Source organism: Meleagris gallopavo, chromosome Z (assembly GCF_905368555.1).
Source record: "Meleagris gallopavo chromosome Z, MGAL_WU_HG_1.1, whole genome shotgun sequence".
In the NCBI taxonomy this organism is placed as follows: domain Eukaryota; kingdom Metazoa; phylum Chordata; class Aves; order Galliformes; family Phasianidae; genus Meleagris; species Meleagris gallopavo.
Window position 1 is genome coordinate 74,438,151 of NC_139435.1, and position 24,443 is coordinate 74,462,593.

General features: G+C 36.5%; 1 long non-coding RNA gene across 1 annotated transcript; it reads right to left on the reverse strand.

Moving 5' to 3' along the window:
• Positions 1-610: 610 nt before the first annotated feature.
• LOC146542398 (uncharacterized) lies at positions 611-3,933 on the reverse strand. Its single transcript, XR_014880556.1, has 3 exons — positions 3,806-3,933; positions 2,843-2,887; positions 611-789 (listed from the first exon to the last, which is right to left on the reverse strand). It is a non-coding gene; the product is annotated as an uncharacterized LOC146542398 (long non-coding RNA).
• Between the last annotated feature and the right edge of the window lie 20,510 nt (positions 3,934-24,443).

Sequence of the window (24,443 nt, forward strand, 5' to 3'; positions counted from 1 at the left end):
GCATCTATGATGAGATTTTTCTTGTAAAATCTGAGAAGATAGTGGCAGATTTTTATTAAAAGGACATGGTCAGTTATTAGCATTTTTACTGGTGCATCTGAAGTTTTAGATACGTTCAGAGTTGCTCTGTACCTACATATGAAAGAATTATTCACAATTTCTAGCACAATAAGCTTTCAAAGTCTGCCCCACTATGCTTTTTTACCAGTCTTTTATTCAAAGAGTGAACATGGTCATTCTTTGTAAGCATGCATATTTCTCTTCTCCCAGTATGATTTACCCTAAGAAAATAGGGGAGAGAGGGGAGACGTCTTCACTCACTGCCTTGAGTAGCGCAGGAGAGGTGGTGGAATGGCCTGCATAAGTGTTGTGCATGGTCCCTTTGCAGTTAATGAACTTGCATTTTCAGTGCAAATATCAGACATTTAAAGCTGTTTCTTGCACCTGTGATCTCATCCTGAAATGTTCAGCTACATGAAGGGCAGGAAGGCTTTTCCTTTACTTAGAACTATATCAAGAAACAATATTGTTCTAAGTGCTTGGATGTAATTAATTTTAAGAACAAACTGTATATCTCACACTTCTCAATCTGACTTCAACTTACCAGCTTATCATGCTTTATGAAAGTTCACTGGCATGGAAAGAACAGTATACCCCTATCACATATTCAAAACAGCAGTCTCCTTCAGTGGCTGATAAGCAGTTGCAGCTGAAGAGTTAATTGTGTATGGATGTCAATCATCATCAGTCAGTCAATCATGCAACTAATTCCTTCAGAGGTCAAAGTTCCTATGAAGACAGCATTTGAGAGGAGGAGCTTACAGAGAGTCTTACCACCTAATTAACAGTATATTCATACTCAGTCACTCCTTACAGACGATGTAGTCCACTCAGCACATGGTAATCCTGCTGTTTTTTTTTTTTTTTTTTTTTTTTTTGACATTGAAACCAAAATAGTCATCTGTAGAACAGGAGGGAAAAAAGTATCTCTGTTTTTGTACTGCCACTGCAAACGTTTTACAACAGCAAACTGAATATGTCTTCCTTATTCTTCCCCCCCGCCCCCCACCATAGTTGTCTTTTGCTAGCAACAAAAGAATTTGGGAAAAGAATGAATGAAATAGAGGTCTTCTGTTTTTTTTCTGTAATCAATATACCAATTCATGCAATCATATGTTGCTCTGCATTCTGCCAAATCTTAAGAAGTAATAATTAGTTTTGCCCAACTATATTGCATTTGCTATTTCCTTAAATATAATTCTTACAGAGACTAATTCCTTCTATCATAAGAATGGACCTGCTTTCATAAGAATGAAATTTCTATCTAATAGTTTATCATCTTAACATAAGATGAGCTTAAAAGCTCCTAAGAAGATTCTTTAATTGAACTTGAAATTTCCTTCAGTTTCTAAGCAAAACCAAACAAACGCAAAAACAAAACCCATACAGCTTTTTCAAAGATTTCAAAAGGTCACCTAATTACACTATGTTTGAAAAGGAACAGAAAAATCGTTGAAGATCCTGGCACAAATGCAAGGAGTAAGTGTATATAACTGAGGAAAATGTGTAATTAGGCCTCATCAGTAAAAGACAGGTAACCATCATCTGGATTCCTGAATTCAGTTCTTTTCCTGCTAACTTTAAGCGTACATCATACAAGCTAAATGTAATAAATATTTAGTGTATACATAGTCAAGATGTTTTTCATCTCATTTCAACAGCTGACTTAATGCCCAAATCCACAATTAGAATTATTACAGGAAAGGAAAATTGGAGATTAAAGGGCAGCAGTGCTCTTCCAAGTCATTGGCTATCCCTGAGAGCCCGGCTGCTCTCCTAGTAATGGGTGCACATGTCAAAAAATAAAAAGAGATGTAGTAAATTAAACAGATCCCCAGTTCTTACTACAGGTATCAGTCGTGGGGAAATCATTTGCAGATTTGTATCAAGTCTTTGTTTTTTTCCAATTCTAAATATAGGAGATAAATAGATTTTTGAATCAAATTGAAGCTTCTGCCCAAAATAGTAGTTTATACCACATACTTCAGAGAAAAGTGTGGAAATCTGCACTAGCGAATATGTTCAGAGAACCAAAGGTTCAGAGAACCCTACAAGGGATTAATATAAAGATGACATGAAAGAAATGCAACCAACAAGAGAAGGTTAAGTTCCTTTTTATTCTGTTGGTTTTTTGTTTTTTGTCTTTTGGGGTTTTTTTGGACTATGGGCTTGATTTCAAGACTATTTCAAACTGCTTTTGTTGGCAGCAGAGGCAGTGATTTCAGAAATAGATCAAATCAGTCATTAGCTTCATATCGTGCCACTACTGAAGAAAAATGTCTTAAATGGATTTGGATTGCTCCTTGTATTTTCAGCACAGCCATCAGATTAATTATACTTTTTTTTTTTTTCCCCCTACTATTTGACAGTTAGAGATAAAAAGACAAAAGGTCATATTGTGATCATGGATATGTTGCATTTAGAGAGCTGTAGACAAGTCTTACACCAGTTCCAGCCAACAGAACTGCAATATAAATTGACCTGAAGTCAATTGTACAGTGCAGTTATTGGCTTAGATGTCACCTTAAAATAAGCTTTTCTATACTTGTCTTCAGATAAATCGGTGGCCATCAAAACGTTGCATTTTCTTTTAAGATTATGTAGAAGAGATAACAAATGCTGACTAAAATGTATAAGAAAGTAGCAGACATAAATATGAGAAATATAAAATACAGTTATGAATTATCTGTTATGTAAGTGGGCTAAAAATTGGTATCAGCTGAGTGACAATACATACATGTCATCACAATATTAAAGGTTAGAGCAAGCTTTAAGGCTTTACCTTTTATTCTTTGAACTTCAAAGAGCCAAGCAATGAAAGCAAACTCTAAACAAAGCAAGAAAACAGAGTTAAAATCCAAAGTGAAATATTTTACCTCACAGACTAGATGCAAATGATGCGTTATAGTTGCTATCAAAAATGAAAAAGGGAACACATTAATTATATCAATTTTAATCAGGCAGCCTTTATATGCAATAATTAAAATGCAGAGCATGGGAATTTCCGACTGGATCCCATAGGGGAAAATAATTAAATAAATAAATAAAAGGATTTTTAAATGGTGGGGATTTTATTTTTCTATTGTATTATTTTGGTCTGTTTTGGATCCAAATCAGGCATTTTTCAAACTTCACACGGACCGGAAACTCTCTGAACTCCACAGCTGTTAAGTCAAACTGATGATCTCATCAATTTTCACTGCTCGTACCCGCAACAAATTGACAGAAAGGTCGAATTTACTGAACAGCTGCTAGAAGTTCCCATGAACAGTTTAGCCAGCATGTTAACTCACACTAGGAACAAAATATATATATATTTTTTTTGCCACGAGGTTGATACTACGGGACCCTGCCCCTGAGCCACTTATATGAATATTAGCAGATAAATGAGCAACAGGATCCATTCAAACATTTAAAATAAACAAACAAATAAATAATCTTCTACCTTCAGCATTCAATATAATGTAGAGAAATCGAATTGAGAAAATTGCCTTTTCAAGAGAATGATCAAATCTCCAAATAAAAATGCTTTTCATTTTAAGTTCCAGTCTTGTCTCCTTGGAGGATAATTGGCTCTAAAACAGTACAAAGAACTGCTGACGGATGTCGTTCTGCCTTTCCAAAATTATTTCAAAGAGAATCCCCTCCCTAAAGAAATGCATTATCTTCTGAGAAATTATTTAAGTGTGTCCCTATCTTAAGGCATTTCCTTAATGATTTTTCAAGAGCAATCTACTTTGCTTACTCAGCCTACATCTTCAGTGGTGTTGCATCCAGGGGACATTCAATACTGTGAAGGAGGTAATTCTTTTACCCAGAGAGGTATTTCATTATTATACCATATATTACCTGAAAAACAAACAAACAAACAAACAAACAAACAACCCAAAACACCTTTTGTTGTTTTATACCCCTCCACCCCCCCTTTTTTTTTCCCATTACTAACTTAATTTTCTTCTGCACTACCTGGAGTACAGCCTCCTGGACAGTGTATGTATCTGTCTATGAATGTTGCCTTTTCTAAAGCACTCCAGTGTGAAGACTAGTGTGTTTTCAGTTGTCCTTTGATATGCTTGCTGTTTACTCTGTGCCCCAGTACCATAAAAGAGAAACTTTCAAATATACTCTGATGTGCTGCAAAAATTGCCACACATGTGAAATGTCTCAGCAGAGAACACAAACTAATAGTAAAACAAAGGAGCTGTGCAATCACAGACTTTTTTGTTTGTTTTACAGTAAATAAATAAAAAAGAATTAGTGCCTCAGTCTCTTAATTCAAGCTTATGGATTGAGTCTTACGGGGCCCTGACAGAACTCATGCAGTAATCAAGAGATGCATCAGCTTCTACAGAATAGGAAAAAATTTCACACCCATCAGTTTATTAGTCAGTTACTAATCTACTGTTTACATTTCCAAAGAAAACAAAAAGTCACAGTGCAAATGGAATAACAGTGAAAGAATCTTACTAATATGTGTCAGTATTTACCAAATATAGAATAGTCTTAAGAGGCACAAGTTAGAAATATTGCAATTCTCTGATAGAAGATTTGAGATAAGAATTTCCCCCATGCCTAACTTGCAGTAGGTCTTGAACAGACTTTGCAAACTACCGATTTAACATAGCATTGTGAACAAAAATAGATTTTAATGTGCTGCTCCTAAGGAATTGATTATTTCCATAGCTATAATAAAAGTAACAACAAACTTGATAAGTTTTTAAACTAATCTAGAGAAGTAAAAAACAAACAACAAAATCAAAACCAAAACCAAACTAAAACAACCCACAACCTCTTCCAACAAACACAACATAAACAATCAAACAAAAAAGCCCTTTCAATTTATAACATCAATTTACATTACATTTTTTACAAAATAACATCTTCCTTTCAAGCTTTTGAAGTTTTAAAAATGACTTCACATTTACCAAGCTTTACAGGGCAGGGAGAAGGGAAAAAGGCAAAGTAAGAAGAGAAAGAATTTGTACAATGATGTCTGCAGTTCACAACAAACATTAAACATAAGTTAAACTACTGCAGAAAAGAAGGTCAGCTGAAAGCTAAAAGGAGCTTTCAAAGCTGCAGGAATTAAGTTTGCTTTCTAGAAAGAGATGAAAAATTAAGCAAAAATAATGAGATAAGAAAAAATGGAACAGGAAAAAAACACAACTTTTTCTGGATTCATTTTGATATACTAACCTAGCCAATAAAAATGTTTAAACCTCAGTTACAGCTCCCTGGGGAATGGCAGCTATTATCCCCTATTGAGTTGGTGCTTACCATACAAAGTCTGAACAATTCATACAGAAAAATAAACCATAACATTCCTGTTTGTTATTATTTCAGCCGAGAGGTGCTGACATTAAACAGTTCTGCACTGCTGCTATAAATCAGCATGCTGTGGATGTTCTCAGCATGGGAATAGGGCACCCTGGTAACAGCTCTCATCAAGGCAGAATTCTTCAAATTAAACTGTTATTACTGTAGTTTTCATTAGTCAGTTACTGACTATTAAGATATTTTTTATACCTGAACCATTGCCATTGGATATTGCTTTTTAAAATGCAAATTATATATAAACATGATTAGGCAGTTCATATCGGGTTGACATCTTGATTTCTCTTTTGTAATGAGTACAGTGTCAGCGATAACATCCTGGTCTATACTAAAATTAGTTTTCCATTTAAAAGTCATGTATTTCTGCTGTGACTGATAGGCTGTTTCCTTACTCACCAGCGTTCTGGAGGTACAATGCAGTAGAAAAGGGTGTGTAATACATTCTTTTGATCATGATATAAAGCAATCAGAGTTGGTAGTTTTAATTGCATTTCTGTCCCTGCTGGATTTCTCGTCATTTTATTTCATTGAGAATTATGTATCTATGGTTGCAAGAAAAAAGAGCTTCAGAACATTTGAATCTATGTTTTAGTTTCTTGCATATCAGATATGGAAATGTAACTCATTTCAATAGGATCCTTCATAAGTTTTCACATTTTCTTTTTTTTTCTTTTCAAAAATATTGATCAAAAAATTATTAGAGTTTCTAAGCGCACAAAAGTCTTTTCATCTAGAACATTTCTCTTTCTCCTAAGCAAAGATATCCAGTTTTTATTTTTTACTGCCCTTTCCCACGTTCAGATGTTTGAGGAGTACATTCTGTGGTGAAAATCCTACTTACACTTCAGACATCCTCTTTTTTATCTGCTCTTTGTTATACTTCTTTGGCTAAGTTCCATTTATTTAAATTTTTGATTTGTTCCTGCCTGAAGCTGTGTTCTTTGGTTTCTGCTACATGAACATTTGCAAGAAGCTACAGAACTACTATAGGGTATTTTTGTTTGTTTGGGTTTTTTTGCCTTGATAGACCTTTGTTGAGCTCAGAAAAAATCATCTTTCCCAGCATTACTCTACATTGGCAAGTGCAGAAGAGCCAGGTACAGGACTACTCTTAAAAGTCTGTACATATAAACAAAATTCTTTGACTATCATTCCTCATTAATTCCCCTCCAGAAACAGTTCAAATGAACTACAAATGCTATGACAACTAAGGCTGCATGGCATATTCCTTTTCCTATATCAAATCTGAGGGCCTCTAGAGCATTCCTAACTGAAGTGTATTGTAAATTCAAGTGACAACAATCTGGCAAAAACTTTCAGAGTCTCATATTAATAAAGCTACTGACTAAACAGCGTCCCACTATAGATTATGCAGTAGTGAAAACAACAGTAGAAACTCAGGCAGCATCTTATCCTCTGGATGTGCATAAGCTGATGCTTCATGTACTCCCAAAAATAAGTGTATTTATGTAACTTATGTACACAGTGATCAGTTTAGGGATCCTGAACAGCCAGAACAGTCCTGAAAACCCTTGCCGTGAAAGAAAGTCACTTATCTCAGAGAAAGCATGTATTTTGGAACTCCATAAACAGGAAGGTTGCACATCATTCTGAGATTTACTTGATAAATATATCTTAGATAGTGAAAGCCCTTCAGTATACGTAATAAAGACTTCTGAGCCTTCCTTGTGCTTTTTTTTGTTGGTAACTGCAAACTTAATCATTGAGAATAGTGCCTAGAATTCATGAAAATAAACAGAATAAAGAGAGATTAGTTATGCCCTCCTCATCTTAATTAAACACTGTAAATATAGAAAAGTGAAAATTGGGAAAAGCAGAGAAAGAAAAAGTCAAGATACATAACAAAATACATAATAAAACAACATACATAGCAAAACCAAAATAATTTGTAACAAAACCTCATGAATGTAAGTTCTGTATAAGTATTCCCAATTCCATGAAATGGCAGCTTTCTGAACATCTCTGAAAATGCCCTAAGGTACAATTAATCCCTATTAGGGGAGAGACATGAATATTTTCTCCTGCTGTAAGGCAGCAAGTTCCTGGCTGACATGCTGCCATTCCTTCTTGTCTCATTCAAGTCCTTGTACATCCAGCTACTCAGCTGTCCAGTTTGGAATTCCATTTGAGTAGATTCATGTGAAACCAAACCAGTAAAATTCTATACAACACTATCTCAAACAAGCATTGGCAACATTTAAAAAAACTGTTACTCCTGCAAATTTTACACTAACATCACAGGTTTAGCAATTTTCAGATGTTTCTCAACACTGTCAAAAAGACCTTGAATTTCTTTCTAAGGCTATAGATAGAGAAGCCATTGCTACTCTTCCATTACTACACTCATGCTTCAGCTGCACATCAGGTAGATTACAAAAATGCTGTTTATACCATTTACAAGAGAAAAGATTTGAAATGTCAGACTGAAAAAAAAAGCAAAAAAAAGCCAAACATGCAGGGTAAAAAGATGCACTGGGCTGATCTGAACTCAGAATAGAAGTTTACCCTACAGGGACCGGGTGTACTGCCAGCAAGCCACACATGTATGATGAATGAGGCAGTAAAAATGTGGTTATAGAAGTGTGATGATAGCTCTGTGTCCATAAGGCATCCATTCCTAAAGTACATTTGTGCATCCGCTATATATTTTGATATTGTTTCTTTTTCAGCTTTGTTATTTGAGAAGGTGACAATCTACACCCAAAAGTCCATAAAAAAAATAAAGTTAACAGAGTCCATAAGGTGACAACATGAGTGACTAGGAAGATTTATTGTCAGGAAGAACAGAGAGTATTGTAAATGCCAAAGAAGACTGCAAAGGCTGAAGGGAGCTCTGCCTTCCAGTACTGCATTGCATTAAGGATGAATTATGTTTTACTTCTTATTTTGCACCCCCCTCTAACTCAGTTTGCAGTCTGCTCCTCTCAAAGAACAGAGTAGCTTTTATCCTGGTGACTTTCTGGAGCACAGTAGGCTACTTTCCAATAAGAAATTTTCATTTCCACTATTTACCAGGCTGGCAAAAAAAAAAAAAAAAAAAAAAAAGTAAAAAGATATTAAATTTTGTGCAAGAAATATGAAGTCTGCTTTTCCTTAGATGAGCAGATACAAAGGAGAGTAGAAAGAAGGATAGCATGAAGCAAAACAAATAAATAAATAAAAGACAAAGGAAAGAGTATCAGTACACTATATATTTTTACACAACATGCCAGCCATGCAAACTCCTAAATTTTACTAAGAAAGACTGAGCTTAAATTGTTACATTAAAATATTATGCTGTGGTTAGGTCAGAGCAACCTGTTCCATGCACACAAAGAAAGGACTGTCTATGCCAGTGACTGTGTTATTCGTTTTCCACTTTGATGACAATGAACGCACAAAGAACAATGTCTGGAACTGTGCTGTAAAGTTCATTTGAAAGAACTGGAAAGAGGCCCTGGTTACAGGGCTTAAGCAGAAAATACAAGAAGAATGAACATTTAGATCAAATAACACAGAGAAATTTCAAAAAGCCAGAGCATATGACACCACCATACACATCTCAGCACTCTGGACATTAAAAATGGGAAGTTTGATACACATTATTGGGCAAGAGATGTGCTTTTTAGGTATGTGGTACACAGTAAACAATGCTAAAGAGCCCTACGCTGCCATGAAATGAATCTGCATGAGGCTCATATTTACAGTGACTTAAAAGACTAATTGTACCAATATCTCAATCCAGTTGCCACTTCTAGATAAAAGCAGACTAATGTACACGATGGACAGGTGCTTAAGGACTCTCTTGATCTGTCCCCAAGCACAAAAAAAAAACCACACTGATATAGCCACAGTTGACATAGATATGTTAGTTTTCTTCTTTTTTTTTTTTTTCCTTGCCTCAGCAATAAGCATAGCAAGAATTCTGTGACTCCATATAATTTTGCTTATGCTGAGAAATTTACACCAGCTTAATTGGTGCTAAGCTAAATTCTGTCAGTGCTATGCAAAATAATTTTACTGTGCTAAAGAGTCAAGCCTATTAAGTCAGTGCATAAACAAGTCAGCTGTTGCTCAGTGTTCATAATATTCATACTTTAACTGTCAAAGGAAAAACACCAAACATTTACAGTTAAAAATTAAATATAGGTTAAGAAACTTCACCTTTCTCACAGCAGCTGCTTCAATATCATACTGCATACCACACTGCCAGTTAATAAGAAAAGAAATTGACAGCTCATTTATGTAGTATTCACTTCCCATTTCTTACATTTGTCAGGGCTTATCCTATCCTGGCCATCAAGCCATACTACTCTAAAGTTTTGCAGAAACTAGAGTATAAAAACCAGCCTTCTTACTTCATCAATTAAGAGAAGTCAGGAGAAAACACTGCTTACTGAGAGAAGTAGGGCAAAGAATGATTCAATCAGCAAAATGATTAGATCAATGTGACTCTTGTACCAGCAGCCACAGGAAAAGCATTCTTATTAATATTAAAAACAACTTTTTGATGTTTTCTAGTGATTTGTTCACTGATCTAAAATAGTTTGAGAATAAATGGTTTCTACAATGGGCAACAATCTGCTCAGTTTTGAAGACTGTGTTCTCAGTCAGTGCAAGTATGAACCTATTGTACATATTTAAACAAACTGCAAAATTACTCCCAACAAAAGTATCTTCACCACTGTAAAAGGAAGACATGCTTCTAAAGCCGTAGAATTCTATATGCTCATGTTATGGTTTTACTTCTCCTCTCTTTTATAGTAAGTAAGAAAAATTATCTGTATCAAAAATACTGGCAGATAGTGTAATGACTGAATGTGACAGGCATTCAGAAGTTAAAACCAAAATATTACAAGTCCTGATGCTAATTTTTTAACAGTATGGCCTAACTGTAATACTAATGGCCATCCTTCCATTTCTATAAACTTCGTAACATACAAATTGCAATAGCCTGCAGAAAACTAAATTACAGTTTTATAGTAATTAAGTGTTAGAGTAGGTAATATGCTTTAGGTAAAACACCAGTTCTGCTCACAGCTGGACAACCTGGCAACCAGATGTCTGATGCTACAGAACCTCAGACAACATACTTGGCTTAGAAAGAACGAATGGAATTACATGAAGTTGGAGCAGATCTGTCTTTACAAATCAGAAATCATTTTATCTTTATAAAAACGAGCAAACAGAAACAAACCAAACAAAATCATCAGACAACATTAAAGATTTTGTCTGATATTTAAGTACAGAGGAAGAAAAATTCTTGACTTTCTTTAAATTTATGAAATGTGCAGTGGAGGTACAAGGGCAACATAGGTTAGCCCTGTATTTGCCTGCTGGATGGAAGGGAACAGTTAGAAGCTTAGTTGAACTATTTCTTCTAACCAGAATCTTCTGAAGAACATCTACTGAAGAGTAAATGCACTGCTAATTCAGCGAGGGAAGATTATCTTAATGCCTGCATATAGTATTCAGCGTGGGTTTTCATCCATTCACTCCTAAAAGACAGAAAAAAAGAAAGACAGAAGAAAAAAAAAAGAATAACATGAGCAAAGACAACAACATAAGCAACGAAGAAATGAAATTCTGCCCAAAGAACAGAGGAAATTGCTTAAATCTTGAAAACCAACATCAAGCAAAATGCATATATGAACAATCTTGGGTTCCAGTAATTAAAGTATTGGCATAGCATGTCTACTTTATTTCATCTGTTCATCCAAGAAAAGCTCAAACTAATTTATCTAACCTAACCAAGGCAGGGTAACTCTTTTTCCCTGTCTGCTTAGTAAAACAGCACAGACTTTCTTTCAGCTTTCTCTGGTTAACGTGCAGGGTGCATCAGATTTCTGAAGATCAAGAATATTTAGTTTTCAAAAAAAAAAAAAAAAAAAAAGGCATAGTGTGGCAACCAGGCACTGACTCAGATGTGAATGATCCAAATCCTTTATTACAGGTTCCCACAAAACTTACATACATTCACAAGTTTCCTTTTTTAGCTTTCCCATCTGCCTTTACATGTCAAGAAAGTATTCCACACTCAATCACGTATAGAGTTGGTTATCCAGTCAAGTCATAGGCCATTCCTTTTGCTTTTCACTTCTGGAGATGCTCTTGGTGCTCAGCCTTGCTTTCTCATGCTCTTTATCTTGCTTCATAGCTGCTGCTGTGAAGAATTTTTCTTGTATTCCCAAGTATAGGATATGACATGAAAGTGTGAAGCAAAATCACTATTTTTTATTCAAGAGACTGGAATGTTTCTCAACTCTCTGATAAGATTTCCTTAGTTTTTGGTTTCTTGTTCATGACACTGCTATGTAAAACACACAAAATGAGGCTGTAGCATATTTTTTTAGCAGGAGAACATTCATTCCAAAGAAAATTTCCATGTCAAATTGAAAAGATCATTAAAAAATATCAATTATATTTTCTTTTTAAAATAATAACCATAAGGAAAAAAGCACATTTTCAAAGAGAATTATTTTTTTAGAAATGTTTTAAACATCAGTGGCAAAAAGCTTTTCTCCTTGAAATCAAATCATATTCCCTGGAGAAACATCCTGAAGTTAGGATTTCATCCAGAGCTCTAACGCTTTGTAATGTTAAGGACCTGTTCATTTAAATGTGGAGGTTGGTGGCCCTGCATGTGGCAGGGAGGTTGGAGATTCATGATTCTTGAGGTTCCTTCCAACCCTGCCCATTCTGTGATTCTGTGAAACCTCTCTACTCCTAGCCACTTGGGATGTGCTACTACTCATTTTCAAAGAAACATTTTGTCTGCTTAAGGATATCTATCTATGCTTGCTGTGTGTTTGCTTGTTTATATGCCTGCATTCTCAGATGACCACTTAAAACTATCTAGCGAGCTTAGAGTAAGTGAAATGCAGTTGAAATGAATTGATTCCCAACTGAGTCAGTTTAATTCAAAACCATTTATACAGCCTTGACTGACACAGGGTAACAGTCTTTCTTCCTCTTGTAATGTTTCAGCACAGGGGTTGGGGGCAAGAGGAAGAGAAGCAAGTCACAACCTTGTGAGCGTTCTCAAAGTATGAGTGTATAATACAATTTTAATCAACGAGCTCGTATTGAAAATACAACAGTGTAGACACTGGGAAAGGAAAACAAAAACTAAAAGAAACAAACAAGCAAAAAACCAACTCCATAATCTCTATGCTGTTTCCATGAAAACTGACTGTGACTTAAAATGGCTTGTGGTTATTAACAAGGTAAATCTTTCTGAAGGAGATTTCAGTTGCAATCAGAAAGATCAGCACACTGTCAGTCTGACATACATTACACAATTTTCAGGCTACGTTAGAATGATTAAATAATCTATTATATCCAAAATTAAAAGACAGAACCTACAAGGCTATCCTCACCCCCTCCTTACCGCACACGCAAAACTAACTCACCATTTTGCCAAGTATATCAAGACCTCCATTCTGGCAAAGTGATTCATTTCCTGGATTTTTAAGTTAATGGGATATCTTCAATCAGTGTTCAAGAGTGAGTAATTTGTGTGTATGAAATTGTATAGGTAAATCAAAATTCATCTGTAATATTTATAATAATCAGAAAATACATTGCGATATCTCACCACGAAGCCAATTCTCATTTCAAGTAAGGCCATTATCCTGACAGTGCTTAACTATGAAATTACCTTTGCACACATATGTTCATTGTCTGCAGTGCTACTTATATTTCAGAAATTAAATTCAAGTATAAGCTATTCAGAGAAATCATGAGAAGAAGCTTAAATTAGATACAGGTGAATGAACGTAAAGAATCCCACACTTTGCCATGTTGAATTTATGAATAACGTACAGCTGAAGGAAGTTCCAAATATTATATTTCTCAATAAATCCAGTCTAAGTACAGTCAATTCAATGCAAAAATAACTAAATGAGATGGTGTGACAGAGCCTGTGAGATTAGAAGGGTTTAAAAATTTCTTTTGACATAAGATCCTAAGAACCTTACAATTAGATTTTACACTTCATCTGTATGATGCTTAAGATATTTACCCATAGCATTTTTGCAGTTCACCAACCCTGCTTACAAAGAAAGGAAGCCAAAGACATTATGATATATCTAATATATGATATTAGAGGGATGGATAGGAAAATATGGATTTAATTATAATTTTTCCCCCCACAAAAACTTCAGAGTAAACTTCACTACTACAGACACATAGTATCTAACTGTGATTTAAAAGAGCAAACCAGACTCATTTCCATTCTACTTATTGTATTATAAAAGTTATGTAATTCATACGAAGAATGATTTTTCTGATTCAAAGTCTTATGAAGCAAAATATCATTGTAACAGTGCTGAAACATCAGTTGCACTAACAAAATGAATATGCTGATACACATATTATTTATTTGTAATAATAAATAGTGCGTCTATCTGTCAATCCCTTTATGAAACTTTCTAAAGGTCAAGAAGCTTTCATTGTAAAGCTTAATAAAAACTTGAAAACTACCTTAATAACTGATCGGAGAGTTACACTGTTTGACACAGATTGCTAGAAGCACTTCACAGTAGTGGTAAGTTACAGAGCAATTAAAAAATATTGACAGAAATCATGCTTATGTGGAATATTTTACTGTAGTTTTCAGAACTTAGAGAGGAAAAAACACTTGCTTTTTATATGCTTAGCATCCTGATTTCCTATTTAAAAGGTTTAACACAGGGGAAGGCAAACAGAACAAACTCAGTGTGTGTAAGGAAAAGTTATACTGAGTGAATTTGAACGCGAAAAAAATGCTGATGGGAAGAGGTGTGTTGTGGTTTCAGCTGAGGCACTGATGTTTTTGTTGTGGCATAGTGATGGGAGTGCACCTGCCACGAGGCTGAGCTTGGTCTCTCTACAGGGAAAGGCCACTGCCCTATTGGTATGGGACAGGGTCAGGGCAGAGGCAGGACAGGTGCCTGAAGTAGGCGCAGAGCTGTCTCATGCCATGCATCACATTTTTGTTTCTATTTTCCTTTTTTTTTTTTTCTCTTAGTACATAGCTTGTACCTCAGCCCATGAGTTCTATTTTGTTTCCACTTCTCTGCCTCATCCCCCCAGGAGGGCAATGAACAAATGGCTGCATGGTGTAAAGCTGCTACCAATCTGAAACACAAGGTGTTTGCAAAATGCAAACTGGAAACAGCAAATATTAAAATACTGCTTCTTAATCTCAACTTAGTCTTCTCCACACCACTGAGGAAGTGAAGAGAACACAAGGTCACAGATCAGAACGTGTTTTACACATTTTCACACACTATCTTTTTTTTTGTTGTTGTTGTTGTATGAAAAGCATGACCTGACTTTACAAGCTGAGTATTAGGGCATCATCAGCTGTGTAAATACTAACCTTAACCTTTTGCTTGGACTTCCCCACAACAGTTGTCTCTTTTTATTACCTGTTTAGTTCTGTTCATTGATTTTCCTAAGTACAAAGATAACGTTTAAACAGCAGGTCTTATATTACGTAATTACTATTTCAGGCTTGAGCAAAACTGCTCAGTTCTTCTAATTGCCTATCCTGAGATCAGCTGGGAAAGAGCTGATACTATCAAAGAAAAATCAGCTTTGTCTGAGAAACCAGAACATTGCCTGTGAATTTCTTTTGTTATTTTCTGCCCTGTTGCAGTTCACTGTGAAATCCATCATTTAGCAAAAATCTGGAAAAAGCAGATGAAAAACAATAAAAAAAGTTATGTGTAACAGAACTTACACATGTGAATTATCAGAGTCAATAATGCTTCAAAATCAAAAAGAGAAAAATGTTGCTCTTTTAAAGTGTCATATTAAAAAAATGTTTTGATGAAAATTGCTGCCTGCATCCAATTTAGGAAGACATCTGCTGGTATTTGCTTAAAATAAAAGGGTGGTTGGCTTAATTAATTATTTACAGACATGCAATATGGCAACAGTATCATTATGAACTCTCTTCTAAGATCTCCTCTGGCTACTCATGGTAGGGTGTCAATTTGCTTGTTTTTCGCTAGGTGCACAGAATTATAGATCTGTTCTCTGAAATGAGATTCTTCTATTCTGCTCTCAAAATGGTATCCAAGTCAATGAAAAGAACCACATAATCACTCTATCACTGGGGAAAAAAACAAAAAAACAAAAAAACAAAACCCACCCTTGTCTCATAATAAAATAACTCTTTTTTGAACACAGTTTTGAACCAAAATTTTTGAAGTTGACAGGCACAGATCTAGCATAAAAAGTTTTCTAGAATCAAAACCTTTATTAAGTGTTCTTGCTCACCTTTAAAGGGAATCTTTTAAATATAAGTATATATTTTCATTTTTCATGAATTTTCCGAATTCTGCAGCAACACATTAAGTTCTTAACTGATCAGACCAGAACGGGTGACTTACTGAATTCAGAGGGGCAAACTGTTTGCCAGGAAGGATACTGAAATATTAGGATCTCTGAAGAGCAGTAGATACAACCTTCAGACCCTTTCAGCTACTGAAGTATTAAGACTTCAGGTCTGAGAAGTTTAAAAAGGATTTTCAACCTCATATCGCCACTTTATTACAGAGAATAAGGGCAGAGAAAGAGCTTAATGAAAATATCCCACACTTGCATGACTTCACCGAGCAGTTATCAATAGCTCACAACAAGAATAGAAGAGAAAATCAAGTATGGATTCCCCAAAGCTCTGCTCCCAATCATGTACTATTTCAGTCACTAATGACCTAGATAATGGACTAGGGTATAATTAGTACACTGGAAGAAGATACTGTGCTAAAAGCAGTAACATGTGCTGGAGGGCAACCTCAGAACACAGAATGGTCTTAGCAAACTGAATAGATAGACAAACAGAGGAGAAAGAAAGAGAGAAAGAAAGAGAAAAAAGAGAGAAAAGCTCTGGTCCTTGTTAAATTACATGCAACAAAAATATACACATTCAAAAACATTCATAAATTCTGCTAGTTATCTAATATAAAGAACATTTATTGTGAAACATTTATGCTGGAGAGAACTTCGTAGCATATTAAAGTATTAAAGAAGTGGAAGAAAAGGGAGGAAAAAAAGATACTCCCCTTGATTCCAGAACAAAATGCATTAAAAATTATCCCTAGAAAATATCTGTATTATTCTGGCCTCATTTTTGAAAACAAAGAAAGCAAAATAAAAAGCAACTAAAAACACCCCACAAGTATGCTTCTGCCATGTAGATTTTAATAAGCTTAATTCAAGCTTAGACCAATTCATTCCTATTCAGTGACAGGTTAAGTCAGCTACTAGCAAATGTAAGATCTATCTGAGAAGCAGCACCCTTGGTGATCGTAAAAGATCTTTATTGAAAACACATCACAAACTTTCATGCTGCTTTTTTTTTTCTTTTTTTTTCTTTTTTTTTTTCTGTATGAATAACCTAGTTTAATAACAGTATCTCTGTAATTTACACAATTTCTGGAGCAAATCTTGACTTATTTGTTATCAAATTGAAATAGGCACTCCTTAGAAATCACAAAAGAAAAAATAGGAAAAAAAATAAAATAAGAAAAAAAAAATGTTAAGAAATCTCATCTTCTTCTCAAGCCTAGAAGCAGACTGTTTTAAAATGCACTTGTTTGTAATTGGTTTAATAAACATTGCAGTTTCACAAATTACCTTTGTGTGTTCAGCTGTGGTGATAAATTGTTGTTCTATCTTAACACAGACCTCATTCATCTAATTTATTCTAAATGTCACTTGTTTTCTGACCCAAGAAGTATGCTTATTTCTCTTTGGTTTAAATCTTCTGGGAACCACAGTATTTCCAAAACAGGTCTAACTTAATGTGGAAAAGATTTCAGGGATGCTAGCAAGTCAATGTTTAATTGGTTAATCTGAGCAGGTTCTGGTTGACATTGTGTTCTTTGTGCTGAGGTCTTTTGTCTGCAGAGAGACAAGGACAAGAAAGCTAGTACTTGTGTGTGTCTAGCATCCAGAATGAACCACTTTCTCTGCATTTATTACACCGACGTTATATACTTGGAGAGAAACTGCAACTGTGCTTTCCCTTTGGGAATAAAAAGCACTCAACTTTGACAGGTCTATGGTCAGTTTGAATAACATATGCATAAATGGGCATTTTTCAGAGTTAAGAAAGGGCTTTAACACTTTTAGGGGAGTGAGAGTTGAGCAACTGCAGTCGAATATCTCAAGACAGGAAGAAGCAGCTGCTTAGCTGTTATTATAGACTCCAAGGACTGAGCTTTGATGTTTATGTGTAGTGCTAATGCTAGGAAACTCCTTAGTCTGTTGCTTTGAAAAAGTAATTTCCTCTGAAACTTTTATAAAGGAATCTTTCCTGATCTATTTCAAGGGAGAAATATTCCACTCTATTATTTACTACTTAAAAATTAACGATATATGGTTTTGAAGTGACAGCTGCAGTATTTCCACTACTATTCAAAGAAACTTTCCAAACATCAGTAAACCAGAGACTTACTAGCTTCACAACCTAGCTCCACTGTTTGGTGTATTTCAGTAGAAAGGCAGAAGGAATTCAGAAGTCTTAACAAAACATTTTGTATTTTGAGTTAATTTCCCCAGCTTATAAAGATGTGTTCCCATTTAGCATGGCTGATGGTGTCACTTTGCAGGCAGACTATAGGTTGGACTCGGTTTATTAAGTTGGAGTATAGCTGCTGCAGCCATCAGCAGTTCCAGACTTTCAGCTCAGTAGGCGACAGCGTAATCAGTTTTCTACTTACAAATTTGTGCCTGAAAAATGCATTCTATATCTGTGAAGAGAGAAGAGGAAAGGACAGAGATAATTGTTTAGGAATAATAAATTAAATCTTATTTTAAGTATGCGTATTATATCAAGTATGTGGCATAGCCATACACTTTCCATAGCGCTCCTGTGATGTTCCAAACTTAAAGACTTTCTTGATCTACCTCCAGTAAGGAACTAAACTCTTCTAAATGTTTCTTTCTCTGTAACACTGTGCTCCTAGGATGACCATCATTCAGAGGCAATATGAAAATCTGAGTACAACTGACAGTGCTAGGTACACAGATGTATGGAATAAGATGTTAACTACATGGTTGATATAATTGATTTCCCAAGTTTTGGTGAGGCTTTGAAGACACAGAAATATCATTTCAATCTCTAATGTACCTCAGCAGCATTTCTAACCAACAATTCTGTTCACTATTATTTGTATGCTCACATACATGGCAGTGTTTCAGTCCCGAACCTGTTTGCACTCATTGGATGAAGTTATGTTTTTTTGCTGATGAATAAGCTTTCATAACCTGCTCTTCTTAAACAAATAAAATGAATACATTCAGCTTTTACGTGAGGCTGGATATAATGTGTCCTGCAGCCCTGAACCGTCTCATTTACATTTTTACTTCATAACACAATCTTTGTCTTTTAGCTATTATATTTATTTATTTGTATGTTGAAATTTCCACACTGGGAGAAAAAACAAACAACAAACAAAAATAAAGCAACAACGTAATTTGATGTTTTGAAGAAGTTGAATGGTCTCTATGTTTTCAATGTAAGCTCAAGCCTTGCCTCTTTGTTTCTCTGCTACTTACTCCCGTGAATGTGCAAACTGTGGAACCATTACAGTGTCCCCAGAGGAAAATGGGAGTTTTGGAAGCTGAGATGGAGTTTGTACTTTGTACAGGCTTTGTAAATTTGTACAGTTTCTACTTGAGAGTGTTTTCTTTCCAGTGATGACAAGCACCCCCTGTGCAAGAGCCCCTTTGCATGAATCCTAAAGCTGGCTGAAAACCAAGGGATGGACAACGTACTTGCAAACTTTATTAGCTTTCATAAATCTTGTCAGATTTCTACATGCTGTTGATCATGCCACAAGTCGTTTGCTAGAAGCCTTATGTGAAAGTAGATTGGAGAGGCTGCCATAACCCTGAGTTGTCTTTCGTCAGTCTATCCATCTTCATACTTTATTTTGACATAAAATGAGTAAAATTATTCACATGTTTTGATTGCTGTTTTTGTTGCAAGTTCAGAAACTACAAATAGGACCAAGAACTAAAGTTGTAGAAATGAGGACACACCAATGTCAGTAGATAATGGAAGGGAAATAACATCATGAAAGTGAAGAAAGTAGGCTATTAAATAAAGCATTTTTTTTTTTGCAAAAAAAGAAGTTTTGTATGCTTTACATGTTCTTATCAGAGAACTACATGGTAATTTAAAAATAGTTAAATAATGCATCTCTTGTTGCTAATGCTCTTCTGTCAATCTGTTAGTTTCTTGGAGATATTTAAGGAGCAGATGCTATTAAGTCAATTGAAAAAAAGAGGTGTGACAAAGATGAAGAGAGAAAAAACAAATCACTTGTGACAATTTGATCTCACTTTCTAAATATGTGAAAATGATTTTATTAAGATTTATGATACAATAAATACATTTATGATACAAATAGCAAGATACTATTTCTATTATTTGGTTGTATTTGTATTTGCATTTGTATTTGTGTGAAAATATCTGCTGAAACACATGCATGATCAGTCTGCTAAAATTTTCCACTCTGAAATTACCTTTCTGGAAATATTTAACCAGAAATGCCTACTACACAAGTAAGTGCACAATGTATTGAAAGACAGCCAGGTCTTTGTCATTTCTTTTTGAAATGTGGCTACAACAGTATTCAAATAATAGATCAGTGCTTGTAATTTTGAAAATTTGAAATAGTTCTAGACATAATAAATCATTTCAGTATATAAAGTATAAAACACAGATGTTACCAGGATGGCTTCTCTGCCATTGTTTTGATGTGAACTATTATTTCCTAAATTTTCTATGAATCCAGATACCGATAAAAGTAAAAAGGAAATGAAAGTCAAAGCTGATAGATGAGGCCACAGATCCTCAAAGGTTCTTTTTTAAGAACCTCTACTTACAGACAAAGCTGTATGATGACAGAAAGATTTTGGCAAATAAGTATTTTATAATCACTACTATATTCCTAAAATTTCTGGTAGTGCCTTTTGGGTACTTAGTCCATGACGTAGCATATTTATTATGAGTTAAATATAGATTCAGTTCAAATTTTCCCATTTTGATTTTGGAAATCCAAGGGAGAAAGAAAAAAAAAGGATGGCTGGTAATGACAAAATCTCCTGTATTATCATTCCCAGTGATCATTAAATATAAATGTATCTCTAATGTAAAATGAAGTGCTGGGTCTTTTAAATAATAAGTTCTGTTTAGGCACCAGTGCAGTTATAGTATAGGTTACTATGATTTTGCAATTTGCCTAAATAATATTATAGCAATAATCATTTTGTCAGGTTCCAATATCCTGTTTCACATATGAAACATGCTGTTTCATGAGACTACTCAGAGAATGAGATAGTTTTCATATAGCATATCAAATTCTGCTTCTTTACTGAAGTACATATGCCACATGAATACTAATTATTTGTATTAAGCAACTACTACAGTCTATTTCAGAACAATGCATATCACACATTCTGCTCACACTGTGACGAAGTCCCCGTTAAGAGAGAAAAATAACTAAGACCATCTCAGAAGTTACAAATTAAAAGAAAAAACTTCTCAAAATTGTTAAATTAGATATAATCTAATCTTTGACAATATTCAAAACAGTGGAGATTCTGCCACTGAATAAACAAACTACTGTACACAGTAAGGGTGTAAGCAACAGGTCTATACTGCCTGAAGTCCTATTAGAAACATATTGCATTAGTCAGCCCCACAGTCAAAATGCCATGCAGTGCTGTTGGAAGTTGGTATTGGGATAAATAGAAATGAAGTCTATGTAAATGACAATCCTTTAAGAAATATTCTTGACATGTTGAAGTTGTTGCCTTTTAGAGAAATAAGGTGGTCAGATGTGACAGTGGGGTTCTTAGCTCCTGCCAGGAGCTGCTAAGTTAACAGTACAAATATAACTTTCTGAGGACCTCTTACAAACTTCAATGATTTTCAGCCAGACTGCTCATGTAAAATATATTTTACATTTAGAAAAGCATATTAAATCATCTTCATAAGAATGCTTAAATGTTAATATTCACAGAATGCTTCATTTAAATGTCAAGGGCAGAGTAGAGGGGATAATCACACGCCTTGCCCTGATACCATCCCACTGTTGATGCAGCCCAGGCTGCATCACAATGCTGACTCATGTCCAGCTTTTTTGCCCACTGGGATCCCTCTGTCCACCTTTATGGACTACTCATTCAAGGAGTTCTCCCAGTCTGTTCACATATCTGGCTCACGTACACATTCACCAACATGTAGATCCCCAGGTCCTTTCTCCATTTTTAAGAAATGGAAGTGATATCTCCCTTTTCTCTGTTACTGTGGACTTCACCTGACAGACATGATTTTTTGAGTATGATGGAGTGTGTATTGGCAACCACATTAGGCATTTCCTTCAGAACCCTGAGAAGCATACCATCTGGCCTGATTTGGTCACATTCAACCCCATCATGCATCTTGAACTTGCTCCTTGCTTACAGTGGATTGGATTCAGCTCACCCAACCCTTGCCCAGAGGTTTATAAGAGACATGGGAAGCCTGACTACCAGTGAAAACTAAGGCAAAAACTTGCCTCAACCTTCTCCATGGTTGTTGTTGCCAGTTCTACCTTCTCATTTGTCAGAGAAGGTGTACTCTGCTTGGCCTTCCTTTTCTGACTAATATATCTGTAGAAATCCCTTCTTGTTATTTTTCATGTGCCTCACCAAGTTCTGCTTTTTGCGCACCTTGGCTTTCTTGCCTCTACACATCTAGCCAGCATTGCTGCATTCCTCACAGGCCACAAGTTGCCTGTACATTTCACTCCTATCCCTCCCTTTGACCAGGAGATCTTTGTTCAGCCATGCTGGTTTCCTGCTTTCTTTTCCTGATTTCTAATACTGGGGGAAGGAGAGCTCTCATGCTCTCAGAAAGTATCCCAAAAGAATTTCCAATTCTTCTCCACTCCTTTGTCCCTAAGGACAAGTTGCTGGGTGTTCTCATTCAAAAATTCACAGAATCACAGAATCACAGAATCACAGAATTGTAGGGGTTGGAAGGGACCTCTAGAGATCATCGAGACCAACCCCCCTGCCAAAGCAGGTTCCCTACACCAGGTCGCACAGGTAGGCATCCAGGCGAGACTTGAATATCTCCAGAGAAGGAGACTCCACAACCTCCCTGGGCAGCCTGTTCCAGTGCTCCGTCACCCTCACCGTGAAGAAGTTCTTACGCACATTCGTGCGAAACTTCCTGTGCTGCAGCTTATGTCCGTTTCCCCTCGTCCTGTCTCCACGTACCACTGAAAAGAGCCTGGCCTCACCACTATGGCCGCCACACCTCAGATATTTATAAACCTGGATCAGGTCCCCTCTCAGTCTTCTTTTCTCAAGGCTAAACAGACCCAGTTTACTTAGCCTTTCTTCATAGGGGAGATGCTCCAGGCCCTTCACCATCTTTGTGGCCCTCCGCTGGACTCTTTCCAAGAGATCCCTGTCTTTTTTGTACTGGGGAGCCCAGAACTGGACACAGTACTCCAGATGAGGCCTTACCAGGGCAGAGTAGAGGGGGAGGATCACCTCCCTCGACCTGCTGGACACGCTCTTCTTAATGCACCCCAGAATGCCATTGGCCTTTTTGGCCACGAGGGCACACTGCTGGCTCATGGCCAACCTGTCGTCCACCAGGACGCCCAGGTCCCTCTCTGCAGAGCTCCTCTCCAGCAGCTCATCCCCCAGCCTGTATTGGTGCATGCAATTATTCCTCCCTAGGTGTAAGACCCTACACTTGCTTGTGTTGAACCTCATCTGGTTTCTTACTGCCCAGCTCTCCAGCCTGTCCAGGTCTCGCTGAATGGCAGCACAGCCTTCAGGCGTGTCAGCCAATCCTCCCAACTTCGTATCATCAGCAAACTTGCTGAGGGTGGCCACTATCCCCTCATCAAGGTCATTGATGAAGATGTTGAACAAGACCGGACCCAGCACAGACCCCTGGGGGACACCACTGGTTACAGGTCTCCAGCCAGACTCTGCACCACCAACGACGACCCTCTGCGCTCTGCCAGTCAGCCAGTTCTCAACCCACCTCACTGTCCACTCATCTATCCCACACTTCCTCAGCTTTGTTATAAGGATGTTGTGGGAGACAGTATCAAACGCCTTTCTAAAATCAAGGTAGATTACATCTACCGCTCTTCCCCCATCCACCCAGCATGTGACAGCATCATAGAAGGCCACCAGGTTGGTCGAGTACGACCTCCCCTTGGTGAACCCATGCTGACTACTCCTGATAACCTCCTTTTCTCCCAGTTGTCTGGAGATGGTATCCAGCACAAGCTGTTCCATCACCTTTCCAGGGACGGAGGTGAGGCTGACAGGCCTATAATTACCCGGATCTTCCTTCTTGCCCTTTTTGAAGACTGGAGTGACATTGGCTAACCTCCAGTCTTCAGGGACCTCCCCTGTTGTCAATTCCTTGAAGAGATGTAAGTTCACAGTTCTGAAGATCAGGGTCTTGACTCTGCTCTTTACAAGGCCATTATTCCTCGAGATCACTGACTCAACCCATGCATAATCTCTTCAGCCCAGACTGCCTCTAACCTTAAACTCTTTAATGATCTTTGTGCTAGTCTGCATCAGGTCCACTAACACTTCTCTGGTTGGTTTGTCAAATACTTGGAACAGAAAGTCATCCTCGAGGAATCTCCTGGATAGTCTGGAGCTCACAGTATTTTTTTTTTTTTCTCAGCAGCTATTCAGGTGATTGAAATTCACCATCAGGAAGAGAGTCTGCAAGTACCATGTTTCTCGTAACTGATTTCTAAGACATTATCCACAGGTGGATCCACTTTAATCAAGTGGCCTGCAGTAGACTCCAACCGCCATACTAATAATTAGTCCAGTTCCTAATTTTTATCCACAAGCTCTCAAACTGATTGTGGCTGTTTTCTGGAGGCAGCTCTTTGCAGTCTATCCACTTCTTAACATAATGTCAGTTGTGTCAGTCTTCAGTCAGCTTTCAGTGGAGCATATTCCACTACTGCCTTTTGTTAGCAGGACTAAAGGGCAGGAATAGTAAG